General features: G+C 40.6%; 1 protein-coding gene across 2 annotated transcripts in view; it reads left to right on the forward strand.

Moving 5' to 3' along the window:
* Positions 1–4,631: 4,631 nt before the first annotated feature.
* The window catches only part of RAF1 (Raf-1 proto-oncogene, serine/threonine kinase), an 82,644-nt gene continuing 67,705 nt past the window's right edge, over positions 4,632–19,570 (forward strand). For both annotated transcript variants that reach the window (XM_012655154.1, XM_012655156.1), the window contains exon 1: positions 4,632–5,019. The gene's annotated coding sequence lies outside the window, so the exon portion shown is untranslated. The remainder of the gene's footprint in view (positions 5,020–19,570) is intronic.

The raw sequence follows: 19,570 nt of genomic DNA on the forward strand, positions 1-19,570 counted from the left end.
ATCCTCCCACATCAGCCTCCCATATAGATGGAACTACAGGTGTGTGTCACCATGCCCAGCTAATTTTTCTATTTTTTGTAGAGATGGGGTTTCACTTTTGCTCAGGTTGGTCTTGAACTCCTGAGCTCCAGGAATCCATCCACCTCGGTCTCTCAGAGTGCTAGGATTACAGGCCTGAGCCACCGTGTCCAGCCACAGTCTTAGTTTTTTACTGCTTTCAAGATGACTGTACTAGGCTTTCCTGCAAATGACACCACAGTGCATACTGTGGCTACCACCTCAGCAGTTAGCCGCTCACTCCCATCATGGACTGCCCATTATGGCTTGAAGGGGATTGACACAGGGCCAGACATCTTTTGCCCCTCCAGACCTCCTCTTCATTCTTTGCACGCTCTCTGCCTCAGGGAGGCAATCTCTAAGCCCAGAGAACTGCTTGCTGTTTCCCAAACATACCATGTTAGTTACCCTTCTGTGCCTTTGCCCATACCGTTCCCACCTCCTGCCCTGCATTCTTCTCAGTCGGGGACATTCCGACTTGTTCAAGACAGTTAAAATGTTGTCTCTGTGGAGGCTTTCCTCCCCCGCCATGGCAAAGCCAGTCCCTCCCTCCCTCTTCTTGGTGCCCTCCCACAGCTGTCCATGACAGCTCATTCACAACACCTGGTAGGGTAACTGTTTGTTTATACGGCTCTGCCTCTCCCAGCACAGCCCAGCCCAGGGCCCACACTTCAAACTCATCTGTGACTAAAATTAAACTTGCTGGAGGGGCAGGATAGCATGGAAAGGCCAAGGTGTGGGAGTCAGACTAAATGTGACTCTACCCTCTGTCCTCAGCGTCTCCTGCCCCAGTTCTCTGTGCTCTAACCACACTGCCTGCATTCCTGCCCCAATTCATGGTCCTTGCAACCCTGTTCTAACTGCTTAGAATGTTCTTCCTCTGGCTCTTTCTTGTCCTTCAGTGCCAAGCTTCATTGCCATCTCCTAAGAGAGTCCTTCCTTGATATTGAATCTAAAGGCACACCCCCTCCTTATTCTATCATTCTCTAGTCATTCCCTTCTTTGATTTACCACGATCCTAATTATCACGTTGATTTGTTTTACTTGTATGGGACCAGCACTAACACAGGGCCTGGCATATATTAGGTATTACAGAAATTTTTATTAACGGAATGTGGAATGAACAAATGAACAGGTATAACTCTTCCCTCCACCACTTACCACCTCTGTGTCCTCGGATTAATTACTTAACCTCTCTGAAGGGCTCCTCATCTAAAGATGAGGCCTTTCATTGGTTGTGTATTGGAGATTATACAAAAATGCCCGATATATGAAAAGGCTCTATAAATGGCAGCTGTTTCTTTCCTGTATCTGAAATATGTACACTTTTTGCCAGCCTTAAATACCTTACTGTCCATTTTTCAAAATAAATTTTTATTGCAGTGTAACAAAAGTATAGAAAAGTATATACACCAATTTTTACATATATATACACCTATGTAACCACCTCTTAAATTAAGAAATAGAACATTCTAACACCCAGGAATGTTTCCATGTTAGCCTCCCCCAACCCCCATCCTTTTCCCCACCTGTGACTCTTTCCTTCCCATTTGATCTAACATCATTGTGTCCATTCTATTCTTCCTTCCAACTATTTTAGACCATTCCTTCCCCTGATTCCTCTTCTGAGACCATTCCTAATAACTCTAGTTCTCCTGACCTCTCCTACTACCAAACCAGGTCTTGGAAGTAAGGGACATGTAACCCACCATGTAACACATGTTCCTAGCACCATTCTTCATAATAGCCAAAGGATGGAAACAGCCCAAATGTCCATCAACAGATGAATAGATAAACAAAATGTGGTTTAAACTTACAGTAGCATATTATTCAGCCACAAAAAGGAATGGAGTACTGACACAAGCTACAATGTGCATGAACCTTGAAAACACTTTTTTTTTTTTTTCCAGAGACTGTCACTTAGGTTAGAGTGCAGTGGTGTGATCATAGCTCATTGCAGCCTTGAACTCCTGGGCTCAAGGGATCCCCCTGCCTCAGCCTTACAAGTATCTAGGACTACAGACATGCACCACCATGCCCAGCTAATTTCTTTTTTATTTTTTTTTTTTTTTAGAGACAGGGTCTCACTATATTGCCCAGGCTGATCTGGACCACCTGGCCTCAAGTGATCCTTCAGCGAGCCAACCATTATGCTAAGTGAAATAAATCAGTCACAAAAGGTCACATACCGTACCAGAGCATTTATATGAAATAACCAGAATAGATAGATCCATGGCGACAGTGCATATTGGTGGTTGCCAGTGGTTTAGGGGATGGGAAGAAACTGCTTAATGGGTAAGGGGTTTTACTTTGGAGTAATAGAAATGTTCTGGAACTAGAGGTGGTGGTTGCACAAGACTGTGAATGTACTAAATGCTACTAAATGTTGACTTTAAAATGGTTAATTTCATGTTATGTGACTTTCACCTCAATAAATTATTTTTTAAAAAATGAAGTAGCCATCCTTACAGGTCAGCTCAAAGGTTAGAATGAGGCACAGAATCCTTTCAATTTCTAAGCTGTAAAGTGCTGAGCAAATATCAGCTGGGGGTGCCTGAAGGAAGGAATGGCTAGAGGGTCAGCAGGTGTGGGTTCATTGCTCTGCTTCAAGTACTAATGATGATAACAATAAGAGATAGCTATAATAATTACAGCTAACACTTCTACAATGCTTAGTATGAGCCAGGCACTGTTCCAAGCACTTTACATCTAAAACTTACGAAATCCTTACAACTCTGAGGTGGGTATCATCATATTTTCTTTATAGATGAGGAAACTGAGGAACTGAGAGGTTTTAAAAGGCTTGTCCAAGTCACAGATAAGGAAATGGATGGGTCCAAATTTGAACATAAGCAATTAGGCTCCAGATACTGAAGACTCAACCCCCAGGCTCTGTGCTAAGAGCTCTCTAGGTTTTTCTCTCACTTAATCCCATAAGGTAGGTGTTATTGTTATTATTCCCATTAAAAAAAAGTCCCCCTTATGGTCCCACCATATTCCACACCCTCTGGTCTTTTTCCTACATTTATTTTCATGTTGGTCCACACACTCCTGTCATTATGTCCTTTGCTTCATTTTTTTTTCTTTGAGACAGGGTCTTGCTCTGTCACCCTGGCTAGAGTGCAGTGGCATCATCATAGCCCACTGCAACCTCAAGCTCCTGGGTTCAAGTGATCCTCCTGCTTCAGCCTTCCAAGGAGTTGGGACTACAGGCGTGTACCACCATGTCTAGCCAATTTTTCTATTTTTTGTAGAGACAGTGGGGTCTCACTTTTGCTCAGTCCGGTCTTGAACTCCTGACCTCAAGGGATTCTCCTGCCTCCCAGAGTACTAGGATTACAGGTGTGAGCCACCGTACCGGCCTTTGCTTCATTTTTCTTTACACTGCACCTATTATTGCCTGAATGTATTATTTACACTTTATTTTGGTCTCTCATTACAAAAAGACCAGGAATTTGATTACTGTTGATATTTAGAACAATGTGTGGTACATAATAGGTTCTCATCAAATACTTAAAAGAAATGGTGCACGTGGTGTTAGGAGTATGAGGTATTTTGTGTGCTTGTGTTTGAATAAATAGGATACCATCCATATGCAAATGTTCATTTTAAACTTAACATATTGGATTAAAAAAATATCAGTACATAGATCTACCTCATTCTTTGATGGATGCATGAGGCACCATTCATTTAACTAGTTTCCTATTAATCCACATTTTTTCCCCAGTGTGGCAATATCTTCGCACATGCCTTTTTGTGCTTTTGTGTGCTTATTTCTCTAGAATTAGTGCCTAAAAGCGGGATTGCTGGAAGGGTATATACATTAAAAATGTTAATAGATAATGCCAAATTGCCCTTCAGATATCCAGTCCTGTCAGCGATATATGAGGGCACAATGGGTTTCAATATACTTTGAACCAAAGTGCATATTATCAGCCTTTTTAACTTTTTACCAATGCGATAGGGGAGTGAACCCCAATTTACAGAGAAGGAAACAGAGGTTTAAAAACGCTTAGGGAGGCAGGGCGCGAGTGGCGCACGCCTGTAGTCCCAGCTAATCGGGAGGCTGAGGCGGGAGGATCCCTTGAGGCCAGGAGTTGGAGGCTGCAGTGAGCTATGATCATGCCACTGCATTGCAGCCTGGGCGACAGAGCGAGACCTTGTGCCAAAAAAAAAAAGAAAAAAAAGGTTCAGGGACTTTCCCACATAACCGGCAAGTGGCTGAGCCGTGATTCGGCATCTGATGTGTCTCCCGCCACAGAGGAAAACAGGATACTAGTGTGTTGTGCGTTCTCGGGCACGTCTGGTGATTTCTGAGCCTCGCGATGCTGGCAGGCAGGCCTTCCTCTCGCCCTCTAGGCCCCAGGCCCCCCAGAGGCGGCCGAACTGCGACTCTTCCCCGTTACCGACTGCCCCTCCTGAAAGCCGGCCAGTTTCCCCTGACAGCCTCCTCGGCTCCGAAATGGCGGCCGCCAGGGTCCCGAGGCCACGCCCCTGGAGGCGGGGCCTGAGTTCAGGCCAGAGCGAAGGATGCCCGAGCCAAGTTTGAAGTCGACAGCTAGGAGAGCTCGCACAGAAGCGGAGACTCGGTGGCGCCGCAGGTCGGGAGGAGGAGCACCGAGTGGAGGCTTTGCTTGCCGAGGCCGCCTGAGAGTATCTTCATCGCGGGCGTCGGGGCCGCCATCTTAGATGGCGGGAGTAAGAGGACGGTCGTGAGGCGGGAAGACTTCTCTGTCGCTGTCATTGGGCCCCGAAAAGGGCCAATTGGCCGGGCTTTGGGGCGTGTGCCCTGAGGCGCGGAGCGCAGGTGCTACGATGCGGGGGCTGCCCGGGGCTCCGTCCCCTGGGCTGGGGACGCGCCGAATGTGACCGCCTCCCGCTCCCTCACCCGCCGCGGGGAGGAGGGGCGGACCGGACGCCGCCGCCGGACGACAGGACACTGGGGCGCTCCGGCTCCCTCAGGTAGGCGCGGCAGGGCTGGGTCGTAGCTGCCGGGGGAGCCGGGCGCGGAGGCTGAGGTGACCGCGTCGCCGGCGGCTGGGCCCGGGCGGTGCTGGTGGAGTGGCTCTGCGGCTGCCGGGCGGAGTGCGAGCCAGGCCGCTGTCACCTCGGGTGGCGCTGGGCGGGGGCCCCGGTGCTCCGTGTCATGGCCGGCGAGCCTAGTTTCCACATCCACATTCAAGTTTCCTTGTGTTCTGTGGAAACGTGCCAGCGCCACCCCTGTGCCCAGTGCGCATTCCTCATATTTTGGCAGTGGGAAAATCCGCCCCGAGCTGCCTGTTCTGTGTTGTCACGCAAATGGGCTAATTCCTGTTCTCTCTAGCCGCGGAGTGGGGGACCCAGGCTTGCACCCTCTCGGAGTACTTCAGTCAAGTGACATCCTTTTAGGGAAAACGAGAGGAATCGGGAAGAGAGGAGGAGATGGGTCAGTGCCCCACCACAAAGGCATAGGGGCCTCGCCTTGGGTTTCGGGACTGTGGGTTACTAATGAAAGGTTTGGGATGCTTGTACTGAGGATTGGCCTCGGGATGCTTTGGAACGAAGAGCCAGAGCTATCTTTGTGCGAAGTGAGAGCCGCCGGGACGCTCGAGTTCTGCAGCTGCCAAGACTTCTGCAGAGCCAGTCGATGCCCAGAGAGAGTTTAGACATCACGAGAGGCGAGGCGGCTGTGTTCATTCATTGTTCTCTCTCCAGGGCTCTGGGTGTGCCTCTGGTGTTCGTTCTCTGGTGGGAAGAATGGTGGGATCTCCCATGTCTCCTTGAGATGTGACTGGGCTCTAGGGGGTCACTTAATCTAAGTAAGGAATGAATTCAGCGCACGTTCGTTGAGCATTTCTGTCTGCCTGGCCCTCCGTGGGTTGAGTGGAGAGACGGTCTGCGCTCTGTGCGCTCCCAAGGCCTGAAAACAATGCAGTGTGATAGGGATTGGCTTACCAAGTGTTGTGGGAATTGAGACAGCTAGTTTTTCTTGGGAGAGTTGAGGACGCTTGTACAGTGGAGACTTTTGGACCAAGTTTTGAAGGACTGATGAGTAAGTGCTGGCCAGGTGAGGAGGAACTGAGGGAACAGCTGGTACAAAGGTGTAGAGGCAGGCAGGAGTTTCGATGAGTTTGGAGAGCTGCAAATTGCCTGGGGTACAGGGAAGAAATGGTGAGAGATCAGAGTCTAAAAAGTTCCTAGATTGTGAAGGGTCTGTCTTTATTGTTAATAGTGTGAACTAGTTGATTTAATTTGGATTATTCTACAGGAAGCATTTTATATCAAATGTTTTGCACTTATACAGTGGTGAAGGAACTGAACTCATATTCCTAGGGATTCTTGCAAAAGATTCTTCTAAAGTTATATTTGCTCACAAAAATGTTAACTTTATAAATGTAGTATATTCTACTAATGCTGAATTTTAAATGGCTGTTGACAATATAAACCATGCTCCCCAGTCTTAGAGAAATAGATAGATTATATAAAATAGACAACTGAAAAAGCGTAGAATGCACGTGAGTATTTTTAGTTTAATAAGTGTATTTTATATAGTAAACTGTTTCTTTGGATTGATTCCCTGGATTCCAATTCTGTTACAAAGTCTTTAGCTCTGTGAACATAATTTTCCTAAAATAGCTGTGTTATTGTGGGATTAATGCTTATGCTAAGGTGATTATTACAATATTAACAGACTTCAGCTAGCAGTTCCTGAATCTTTCTTGGGTTGTGATGATTATGTACCACTGAAGAACATCAAGATTCTTTTGGCTTGTTTTTATCCTTATCACTCAAGGGCTAAGCTGTTTAAAATGCAACAGAAACATTTGACCCAGTTGAGCACTGGATACTTGGAAAATAAACCTGTTACTGTTTCTGTTCTAAAAGCTTATCTTTTAGGTATGTGGTGTTTGCGATTAAAAATTACAGTGGAATTGCTTAGTTTTGTTAAAATTTTGTCAATACTTGAAAAAACGTGTGCCTTCAAATTAGAAGGCTTGACTGAAATACATTTGAACATATGAGATTTCGTTTAGCAGAAGAAAAGTGAGAAACAGGTTAAGCTGATTATTTATAATGAAAAGTATCTAAAAGATGAAGTGAAGAATGATTAAACATCAAGTATTGTATTATAGTTGCTCTGAGGCTAGTTGCTTTTTGTTTAAAACATCCCATTTGTTTGCTCTTAAACACACTTCATACTTCTTGGAAGTTAAATTTTACTTTTCTAGAAGCACTAGATTATTTATGAAATGGAAAATATAATTAATAACTGTAAACTATTTCAGATAGTCTATTAGTAGTAAATGTATGATTCTTTTTTTTCCCTTGGCCACTAGACCACCAGGGAAATGTATGCTTCTAATACATTTAAATTTCAGATAAAACTTTGTTAGTAACCTACTGCTTAAAAATAGAAGAATGTTACATAAGGGAGTACTTTTGCTTATATATTAGGAACATAATAGGCCATACATAATAATCTTGATCTTGGGAGGAGCTTGTAAGCCAAACAGCATGGCTTAATGTTGACTTACAGAAGAGAATTTCAAATATTGCCTTTGAAAAGGCAGCAGACTAATGTGACAGCGAGGGGGTTTAGGAAACCACAAAATCAGACTTTGACTTGAAAAGGTTTTTTTTTTTTTTTTTTTTTAAGTTGTGTAGATCATGGAAGTCATTTCTTCAAAGCAAATGACTATTAAGTGGAAAATGGCTCACCTTGACTAAATTTTTTGGAAAATCAGGGAACGCTGGGTTCATTTAGAATGAGGTTGTTCAGGGTTTAGGTCTTCTTTCTTTCTTTTTTTCTTTCTTTTTTTTTTAATTACACTCAAAGATGGGAGAGAGTGGACTGCTCCAATAAAGAACAGTCTAGGTCTTATTTTTTGGTGTGTGTATGTGTATACATAGGTAGAATTCCTAATTGCTCATCTGACTGGGTTCAAAGTATAATACTTGTGTCATAATTCAGTTGGCACATCTGTTACAGGGCTAAATTATCTTGCCTGTAATCCTCATGATAGTAATGGCTGGGTATTTTATTCTTATCTTAAAGTTGTGAATAAAAATTCCTTAATTACATATTAATAGTTTCATCTTTAATTTTACAGTGTTTGAGTCAGTCTGTTACTTTGTTTCTCCCAGAATTACTAGTGTAGCTCTAGCTAGTTAACAAAAAGTTGACTTTTTGTACTTCATATCTGTTTGTCTTTCTTCTAAAATTACTCCTAGAATCTCAGATTAACCAAGGAAAATGTCAAGTGGGTGTTGTTTCTTTGTTACTGGTCTTGGCCTGGGCTGTCTGAAGTTGCTTTGGCAAATTACTTACAAAGTGTATTAATTGTCATCACATTCCAGTCAGTATACATAGTATTTTTTGAGGAACACTTGACACATAGTTTTATTTTTAGACCAGATTCTAAGGGATTTTACTGGGTGGGGATTAACAGTCCTAAAACTAGTTTACAATTTAAAAATCTTTGTGATTTAGAGTTTGTTTATATTTTCGGTTAACGAATGGGAAGCAGCACGTAATAACAATGTTTTAAAGGAACCCAGTATGTCTAATTGCTTATGAGGATCCTTGTGGGTTGTACAGTGTCATCTTCTCTTTTTACTTGCTGGATTTAATTTATTGTCATCCAGTAGCAAGAGTAAGTACATCTTTAGGGCTTTAGTCCTCTTTGTTTTCCTCCAACCTGCTGTGGAGAGTAAGTGGTCTGATTTCTTCCAAGCTACGTAATACTAGCCATCACATTTGGGCAAAGAATTTCCCTTCATCCCTGTAGATATCTCTGTGGAGTTGGCTAGTGAATGGTTAATATGTCTTTATAATTAAGGGCTTTCATTCTTAATCAGGGTAATTCGGAGGCATCCGTTTCAACTTTGGATATCTTTTAACATCTATCCTTTACCTAGGTTTGAGATAGATGAAATCCTGATTTTTCCCTGGAAGAACACAACTCTTGCCCTCTGTGGCAAATCTAATTTGGAAGCTTCGAGTTTCTGGGAGAGGCATTTCCCTGGATCCAGGTTGTCATCCAGAAACGAGCTCCTTCAAACCAGCAGTGGCGAGTTGAAAAATATAATTAATAAAAATTAAAAAAAAAAAAGAAAAAAGAAAGTGATAAGGAAAAACCCCATCTATTACTTGGCACATCAGCCACCTGAGACCCCCACCCCTCGTGGATGACCTGCATCAGCATAATACTAACCTATTACCTGGCCCATCAACTAACCTATTGCTTGGCAGGCATTGGCCACCTGGTATCCCACCCCTTGGACCACCCCAACTTAATAAAAGTGGGCAAAATCGGGTAGATGGGGCTCAGAATTTGGTGGTAAGACCCCCTCTGAGCCTGCCGGCAAATAAACTTTGATTCTCCGACTCTCTGTGTGCTGCTTGGTTTGTCCTCGGAACCACCCGCTATAACACTTGCTATAACAAAAGGAGCTCCCACTTGTATTTAAGAAAGTTTTTTACAATAGAAGAAACTAGGAACAGTTCAGATGTCCAGCAATAGTAAAATGATTAAGTAAACTGTGGTATAGCCACTTGATGGGACACTATGCTTTTCATTTAATATGGCATATATGAAGCATTTATGACATGGAAAATGCTGAACACAAAATTATGTATCTGGAATGATTAAACTTGCATTTAAAAGACCCCAAATTTAATACAGTAGTCCCTCCTTATCCATGGTTTCTGTTATCTGTGATCAACTGAGGTCCAAGAATAGGTGATACAGTGCAATAAGATATATCTAGAGAGACACCACATTCATATAACTTTTATTACAGTATACTTATTACATTTTATTACTAGTTTGTTTTTTTTTTGAGACAGAGTGTCGCTCTGTTGCACAGGTAGCCGTGGCGTCATCCTAGCTCATAGATAGCAACCTCAACCTCCTGTGCTCAAGCAATCCTCCTGCCTCAGTCTCCCAAATAGCTGGGACTACAGGCGCATACCACCATGCCCAGCTAATTTTTTTTCTATTTTTAGTTGCCCAGCTAATTTTTTTCTATTTTTAGGGATCTTACTCTTGCTCAGGCTGGTCTTAAACTCCTGACCTCAAGTGATCCTCCTGCCTCGGCCTCCCAGAGTGCTAGGATTACAGGCATGAGCCACCACGCCTGGCCTACTACTAGTTATTGTTAATCTCTTACTGTGCCTAATTTATAAATTAAACTCGATCATAGATATGTATAGGAAAAAACGTAGTATTAATATAAACAGTATAAGTTTCGGTAGTATCCTCAGTTTCAGGCATCCACTGAGGGTCTTGGAATATATCCTCTGTGAATAAAGGGAGACTACTGTACAATGGAATATTATTCAGTTATACAAAGAATGAACAGATATATACTACAATATGGATGAATCTTGTAAACATTATGCTAAGTGAAAGAAGCCATGCAAAAAAGACCCCATATTGTATTATTCTATTAATATGAAATGTCCAAAATAGGCAAATCCATAGAGACAGAAAATAGATTAGGGGATGGGGGAAGTCGGGGAATGGGCAGTTACAGTGATAGGGATTTCTTTTTGGGGTGATGAAAATGTTCTAAAATTGTGGAGATGGATATACAACTCTGAATGTCAGTCATAAAAACCATTGAATTGTACACCGTTGGTGGGTGAATTGTATGGCATGTGAATTGTATCTCAAAGCTGTTTAAAAAAAAAAAACCCAAAACTTGTACTTAAGAAGAAAATATATGCAGATGTTAGCAGTGATTGTTAAACAGTAGAAATAAGGATAATTTTTGTTTTTATATTCTTCTATACAAATTCTCTGAATATATTGCTTTTATAATACAAAAACACAATTTAATAAAGTTAAATGAATTCTATTCATGGTATGGGCCCTTATATCACTCCATACATTCAGTAACTTGTCAGATTGCATTGACAACTATATTTTTGAGCTGCTTTCAGCTACTTTCTGCTGTCTCCAGATTAGTTCAGGTCTTTATTATTATTTGCCTGGATTATTGTTAGAACTTCTGAACTGAACTTCTTTCTCTTATTTATTTCCATGCCAGTGCATTCTCCACATTACTGCCAGATTCACTTTCTTAATGTGCAGATTCTTAAAAATTAAATTTCATATATTTATTTTTTGAATAAATAATATGGTCACATGTCACTTTTTTTTTTTTTTTGAGACAGGGTCTTGCTCTGTTGCCCAGGCTGAAGTGAAGTGGTGCGATCATAGCTCATTGCAGCCTCAAATTATTGGACTCAAGGGATTCTCATGTCTCAGCCTCCCAGGTAGCTAGGACTGTAGGCACATGATACCATGCCCAGATAATTTTTTTAAATTATTTTTTGTAGAGACAGGGTTTCACTGTGTTGCCCGAGCTAGTCTGGAACTCCTGGCCTCAAGCGATTCTCCCGCCTTGGCCTACCAAAGTGCTATGTGTCACAGAAATTTAAAGGATACAGGAAGTTGTGCTGTGCAGAGTAATTCTGCCTTCCCCTTTGTTCCCCAGCTACCCAGCTTTCTTTTATGGAGGGAAATATGGGTTCTTTTTTTTTTTTTTTTTTTTTTTTTTCTTTTTTTTCTTTTCCTACCCCTTGCATCTCAGGCTGATGTTATCGGTTCTTATGTATCCTATTTTGTGAAGAAACAAGAATATTTAAGGATGGATATGCTGGCCTTATTTTCTTGCTCAAATATCCCAAGGGTCTCCATTGCCTACCAGACTGAGTATATACATACAGTTCTTGCCTTTGTGTCTTGCTCACATGGCCTCCTCCTACTATATTTAGTGGAGTTCAAAAGCCATTTTTTAAAGCACCTAGTATGTACAGGCTACTGCCCTTGGTGCAGAGTAAGGCAAGTTCCTGCCTGCAAGAACCTTATCTAATGGGGAGAGGCTGACATGATTTCCTCACTTTCATCTGTTCCTCTTTTAAGAGCCATTTTGAATATCATCTTCTAACAATCGTTTCCTGATCTTGTTCTTTCCTTCTTACTCAGTTATTTTCCTTCCTGAACCCTTTGTTTTTCTCCTTTTTTACCCCCTCTCTTTTTTTTAAGCATCAGTTTGGTGAAAAATGTATTTGTTTTTCTTATGGCCTTTATTGTATAGTTATTTGTAAGCTTGTCCCATTAGATTATAAACTCAAATTAATGCTTCCTACTCAATGTTTAATAATTCGCTTATTGATATTTGTGAAAAAATTTTCCATTTGGGAGGCTGATGGACCAGGCCTGTATTCTTCAGTGAAAGCATTGAACATAAATTCCAATACTTAATATAATATTAGGCTTTAGAAGACTTTTTATTTAACCTTAAATGTGTAAATATTCTTTTTTGATAATGTGCGCTGTATACTTTATATGTATTTATTGTGATCCTTCTTTTATTAAAGTATTTGTTTACCGTTCTCCTTTTTTCTTTGAGTACTGTGTCTTAATCACTTTTGAATATGAAAACTGTAGCGCAGTGGCTGGCCCCTGATTGCAGCTTAATATGTGGAATATCTGGTGCTAAGTAATGTTTATTGAGGTGAATTTTTTTGTGTAAGATGTCTTATGTCTGAGTAGACTTAAGCTCCTTAAAGATGGGACATATCTTATTCTTGTTTATATGTCACCAGTTCTTAAAACCTTGTCTTGCTTATACAATAAACATTAGTCGAATGAGTGGAGATTCAGAGGTTAATCACGTGTGGATTTAGTTTGTTCTTCCTGCTGTCACGTACAAAAAAATGCTTATGGTAAAGAGGGTATACTTACTGAATTCAAACTCAGAACTTTGTAATTTAAGACATCTGTTGGAGCAGTTACCTTAATCTTTCCCCTCCATTGGGCATTTTCTGAGCTCTAGGTTCTCACTGTTAGCTCCTTGAGGCTGTTTGCCTGCTTTAGCAGCTTGCTGACTCATTGGCTCAAGTAGCTCTTGCCATGCTGGCTGTTTCCTTCTACGTTCATAGGTTTTAGACATGGAAGAAAGTTGTTTTTTTTTGTTTTGTTTTGAGACAGAGTCTTGCTCTGTTGCCTGAGTAGAGTGCAGTGGCGTCATGGTAACTCAGAGCAACCTCAAACCTCTGGGTTTAAAGAGATCTTCCTGCCTCAGCCTCTCAGGTAGCTGGGACTACAGGCGCGTGCCACTATGCCTGGCTAATTTTTCTATTTTTTGTAGAAACGGGGGTCTTGCTCTTGTTCAGGCTGGTCTCGAACTCCTGACCTCAAGAGATCCTCCCGCTTTGGCCTCCCGGAATGCTAGGATTATAGAGGTGAGCCACCACATCCGCCCTAGAAGAAAGTTTTAACTAGAGAAGATGATGGGATAAATGATACTCTTCTATCTTCCTTGACCTTAGTCTGGACTAGGATTAAAGTGTGATTGTGAGAGTGGAGATTGTGATTTTCCTGGTTAGTATCATGTAGCTGTTTGACAATGCAAAATGGACCCCTAGGTTGTGTGTGTGTGTGCACCCACATTATGTTTTGTTATATTTTAACATTACCGTTTTTAACCATTAAAAATTTTTATTGTAAAATATACATAAAATTTGCCATTTTAACCATTTTAAGTATATAGTTTATTGACATTAAGTACATTTGCAATGTCTTAATAATCATCACCACTACCCATTCCCAGAACTTTTTTATTACCTCACACACTCTGTACCCATTAAGCAATAACTCTTCATTCCGCCCTATCCTCAGCCCCTGGTAACCTCTATTCTACTTTCTCTCTATGAATTTGCCTATTCCAGGTACCTCATAGAAGGCAAATCTCAGTATTTGCCCTTTTGTGTCTGGCTTATTTCACTTAGCATGCTTTCAAGGTTCCTCCATGTGGTGGCATATATTGGTACTTCACTCCTTTTTATGGCTGAATAATGTTGTATGGATATATCACATTTTGTTTATCCATTCATCTGTTGATGAACACTTGGGTTATTTCCAACTTTTGGCTGTTGTGAATAATGCTGCTGTGAACATTGGTGTACAAATACCTCTTTGAGTTCCTGCTTTCAGTACTTTTGGGTATATACATAGGAGTGGAATTGCTGGATCATATGGTAATCCTACATTTAACTTTATGAGGAACTGCCAAACTGTTTACATGGTGGCTGCACCATTTTACATTCCTCCCAGCAAAGCCCAAGTGTTCCATATTCTCCACATCTTTTCCAACATTTGTTATTTTCCTTTTTTTTTTTTTTAAATAATAGCCATCCTTTTGAGTGTGAAGTGGCCCTAGGCTTTTTAAATTGCTAATTAGATCTAATGGGCAAGCCAGAACCTTAGAAGTTGTCTATATTTGGATCTGATGGATTATTTTCTCCCTCTTAAATATATTTATATATAATGTTCTTCAGAGAGGTAAATTTGTTAATGAATCATCTTTTTTTGTAAAAAGTTTTTCTATAAGCTGGTACATGTAGTTGTATTAATAGTTACCTTCTTTATACCCTCATACTTTAATCTAAAATGTATTTAGTTAACCAGTGAGATGATTTCAGTTAATACTGGGTGATAAGATACAGTTGACCCTTGAACAACATGGGGGTTAGGAGTGCCAACCCTCTTGCCCAGTCAAAAGTCTGAGTATAACTTTTTGACTCCCCAGAAACTTAACTATAATACTAATAGCCTACTGTTGACCAGGAAGCCTTACTGATAACATAAACAGTTGATTAACACATATTTTGTATGTTACATGTATTGTATATTGTATTCTTACAATAAAGTAAGCTAGAGAAAATAAAATATTAAGAAAATTATAAAAAGAGAAAATACATCTATAGCACTGTATTGTATTTATTGATTCTGTAAGTTTATGAATCATTTGTCTGAAATGGCGGGTTACCACAGCTGCAGATCTGAATTTATGGTATGTATCAAGCAATTCAGCGTTTTCTTGTAATGTCATAGCTTTTCTCTGCTTCTTGGGATCACTCCTAGCATCACTAGTGGCACTTCATAAGGGTCCCATGGTGTTATTTAAGGATTATGGTATTGTACTAAACAGGATGAAAAATTCTTGAGACCCTATGAAAGATCACTTTTTACTGCAATTTGCAATTTCACAGGGACTCAAGTGGCTACTTGCAACACTTGAATTCACTGTAATAGCAACAGGAGGTTGCTATGAAATTGTTACAATAGTATAATGTATAAACTATGGTGAGTTTTATGCAGTTATGCTTTAATACTACATCTTTATGTTTGTTTACATTTCTTTCAACTGCAAATGGCGCCATGTATGGTCTATAAGTGTGTGCGTGTTTGGACAAATTTTAACTTTTTAAAATAGATTTGTGTGTATTTTATGATAGTAAATGATAAAATAGACTAGTATCTACAGATATCATGTATTCATGACATACCTAACATTTTCTTAATTTTTTTGATATTTGTAGGCTATGAGGTTCCTCTTGAATTTTTTCAAATTGTTGCAAATCTCCGAAAAATTTTCCAATATATTTATTAAAAGAAATCTATGTATAAGTAGATCTGTGCACTTCAAACCTGTGTTGTTCAAGGATCAGCTGTATGTTAAGTGAAAACAGGAGGGTACTAAAATATATACAACATGATTCCATTTTTTTAAAAACAATATTTGCAAATACATATCTGTACATAGAAAAAGACTGGATATATATGTACACAAATGTTGGCATGTGCCATCAATAGGGCTTTTTTGTATTTTTCCATATTTTTCAGTTTTTTTCTCGCCCTCTTTGAACATGTATTCTGTAAGCAGTCAGTGTATCTTTTAAAAAATTAGGAGATTGGGAAATTATTGCAAAAAACTGTATGTGTGCCTGTGACATCCGTAAGGGATTATAAGCATAGAGGAAAACACTGCAGAATAATGATAAGTTATTTGGGGGAATAAAAGGAAGGGGTAAAGCAAAGAAGGAGTTTAAAAAAACCTCACTGATTTGTATATCCCTTAAGTGCTATCATGCTTGTAATCCCAGAACTTTGGGAGGCCAAGGTGGGAGGATTGCTTGAGGCCAGGAGTTTGAGACCAGCCTCAGCAACATAGTGAGACCCCATCTCTACAAAAAATTAAAATATTAGCCAGGTGTGGTGGCATGCACCTATAATCCTAGCTTCTCCGGAGGCTGAGGCATGAGGATGGCTTGAGCCCAGGAGTTTGAGGCTGCAGTGAGTTATAATTGGGCCACTTGCACTCCAGCCTGGGGTGACAGGGTGAAACCCTGTTTCTGGAAAAAATATTAAAAAGCTGGGTAAATGTTTAGAGAGGTAAGCGTTTGCTATTTATAATAAGTGTGTTTGTAAAGACATTACATGTAAAGATGTAAAATAAAAGGAATAAGTAAAAAGGCTGTACCCTTCATCATTAGGCTCATTTCTTTCCCTAGTTTTCTTCTGTTCTCATTTCACTTTGGCATTTTTTTCTTTTTTTTTTGAGACAGAGTCTCACTCTCTTGCCTGGGCTAGAGTGCTGTGGCGTCAGCCCGCTCACAGCAACCTCAAACTCCTGGGCTCAAGCAATCCTCCTACCTCAGCCTCCCAGGTAGCTGGGACTACAGGCACCATGCCCGACTAATTTTTTCTATTTTTAGTTGTTTGGCCAATTTCTTTCTATTTTTAGTAGAGACGAGGTCTCGCTCTTGCTCAGGCTGGTCGCGAACTCCTGAGCTCAAATGATCCGCCTGCCTCGGCTTCCCAGAGTGCTAGGATTACAGGCATGAGCCACTGTGCCGGGCCTCACTTTGGCATTTTTGTTTACCTCTGGATCAGTCTGTTGAAATGCCGTCTCTTCAAACTCAAATACTACAGTGAAATCACCCTTCATTGTTCACTTCTTCCTCTAGTCAAGGTAGAAGTGACTTTCCACACTTTGGATTCTTATAGTAGTTTTCTTAAGAATCCCTTCCCCATGAAAGTTACCATTGTTTGTTATAGGCCTTAGCACAAGGCCTAGCGCATACTCCATTTTTGGAATGGTGGTGGTTTTTACTTCTTTAAAAGCTCCTGGAAGGCAAGGGTCATGTCTTTCTGAACTTTATATTCTTCAAAGCAACTAGAAGTTGAAAGTAATTCTTAGCAATTGTTTTTTTTGAGGCAGAGTCTCACTTTGTTGCCCAGGCAAGTGCTGGAGCGTCAGCCTAGTTTACAGCAACCTCAAACTCCTGGGTTCAGGCGATCGTCCTGCCCTCAGCCTTCCGAGAAGCTGGGACTGCTACAGGCGTGCACCACCACCCCCGGCTAATTTTTTCTATTTTTAGTAGAGACGGGTTTCTCTCTTGCTCAGGCTGGTCTCGAATTCCTGAGCTCAAGCGATCTTCCTGCCTTGGCCTTCCAGAGTGCTAGGATTATAGGCAGGAGCCACTGCACCTGACCTTTAGCAATTGTTGAATGAATGGTACTTACTCTGCATTTCCTCTCATTCTATGCCAGGTTGCAGTCTATAGAGTGGCATTCTAGTTCTTTAGATTATATGTTAGTATTTTTATGTGGTAGATAGTAATTCGGTATCCATGAAAAAGGGTTAAGACAAATATTGTAATTAGACATTTTCACCATTAATATTTCATCAGCACATATTCAAGCACCTAATTTTTTGCTTGATACTGTATACTGGGTGATGGATTATAATAAGATGTAGGAAATACATATAAATCTTTTCCTTAAGGCATTAATACTTTGTTGTATAATTACATAGATTACATTTTCATGTTTTGTTTTAAATCCTGTGGCAAAATAGCTGGGTATAATTTAGAGCTTTAATTAATTAATTGTCTAATTAACAGGGAAAACTTTTAAACATGTCCTTTTGAGAAAATTATTCCTGAAAAATTGGTTCAAAATAATTTCTGAACAACAAATGTTACTACCCATTTTACAGGTGTCTTACTGTAATTCTTTCAAGTTCTTAAAGCAGAGCTTACCTGTGGGGACACCACTAAAGACTAGGGAATTGGCTCACGCCTGTAATCCTAGCACTCTGGGAGGCTGAGGTGGGAGGATCGCTCGAGGTCAGGAGTTCGAGATCAGCTTGAGCGGGAGTGAGACCCCGTCTCTACTAAAAATAGAAGGAAATTGGCTGGGCATGGTGGCGCATGCCTATAGTCCCAGCTGCTCAGGAGGCTGAGGCAGGAGGATTGCTTGGGCCCAGGAGTTTGAGGTTGCTATGAACTGGGCTGACGCCACAGCGCTCTAGCCTGTGCAACAGAGTAAGACTCTGTCTCAAAAAAAAAAAAACAAAAAAAAAACAGATCCTCCTGGCTCAACCTCCTGAGTAGCTAGAACTACAGGCATGCACCACCACCGTGCCTGGCTAATTTTTAGAAAAAAAAAAAAAGACTAGGGAATCTTTCTATTTGAAAGCCATTGACTACAGAAGGGACTGTAGGAGAAGCTGGCTGAATCAGATGGTTACTTCTTGAAATTGCTTCGGCAATATGTAAACATGGGGGAATACTTCCTATCTTGACGACACATCCTATTGTCTGTCCGAATGAGTGATGCCAGTGTGTAGAATGGTTGATTCACTTATTTCATATTTTGTGTCTTTGTTTTCGAGGAGGGTTAATACTTTTTTAAAAGAACCACTTGCTGAATATGCAAGAATTGCCACTAAAATTCATGTCTTTTATGTGGAAGAGAAATGAGTGCTTCCAGGTGATTAATTAGCAGGATGAGATAAATGGGAGATTTGTTTCCTTTCCTTCCCCCTTGAGTAGGTAGCCTTTTTTTTTTTTAACCCCACTGTTACCTGGCCATCAGAATGATCATCTCTAAACTATATTTTATTTGTACATTGTATATTTTGGTACCTGTATTAATGGTGTGTTTTGTCAAAGGGTGCATTCATTTAAAAAATTAACAGTTGTTGCCTAAATGAAGAAACGATGACTGATTTGAAGATGAGAAGAAAAACTTGGGTTAAAAAGAGTTCAAAGTGATTTAAAATGAAAGTAATGAAAAACTCATTTGTGGTAGAGTTAAAAATGAAGTTGGCTCTAGATATCTTTTACTATAGGACTGATTATTTTGGTATAATTGTTTTGAACTAGCTCATTTTTAAGTTGTATTTTTAAAGTTAATTACCCTTTTAAAACACTGGAATCTGTTTTCTAGACTTGGGCAGCCCCTCTGCTTGCTAACTTTGAAAAGGGTAGGGTGGCTCATTTCTTCATGTGCATTTATGCTGGCTAGTCATCTGATGAAGTTACCAGTTTGTGGTCAGAAATTGAGAAAGAGGAGTGAGGAAACTCAAAATATTGACACATGCATACCAACTTGCAGTGCATCAGAGTGCCCTTTTGGACTGGTTGAGAAACTAGCATAAGCCTTTTCCAAACTAGACATATTGTTTCTTAGCTTGGATGATCTGAGTATTTGAGCATGTTTGTTCAGCAGAAACTTTTTATATGTAAAGGTGGATTTTTTTTTCCAGTGTTGTGTGGCCAGTTGAAATTTTTATTCCCCCCCATCCCCCCGCTGAAATTTTTTTTTTTTTTTTTTGGAGGCAGAATCTGGCTCTGTTGCCCAGGCTAGAGTGCTGTGGCATCAGCCTA

The sequence above is a fragment of the Propithecus coquereli genome, unplaced genomic scaffold (assembly GCF_000956105.1).
Source record: "Propithecus coquereli isolate 6110/MARCELLA unplaced genomic scaffold, Pcoq_1.0 Scaffold461, whole genome shotgun sequence".
Lineage (NCBI taxonomy): Eukaryota > Metazoa > Chordata > Mammalia > Primates > Indriidae > Propithecus > Propithecus coquereli.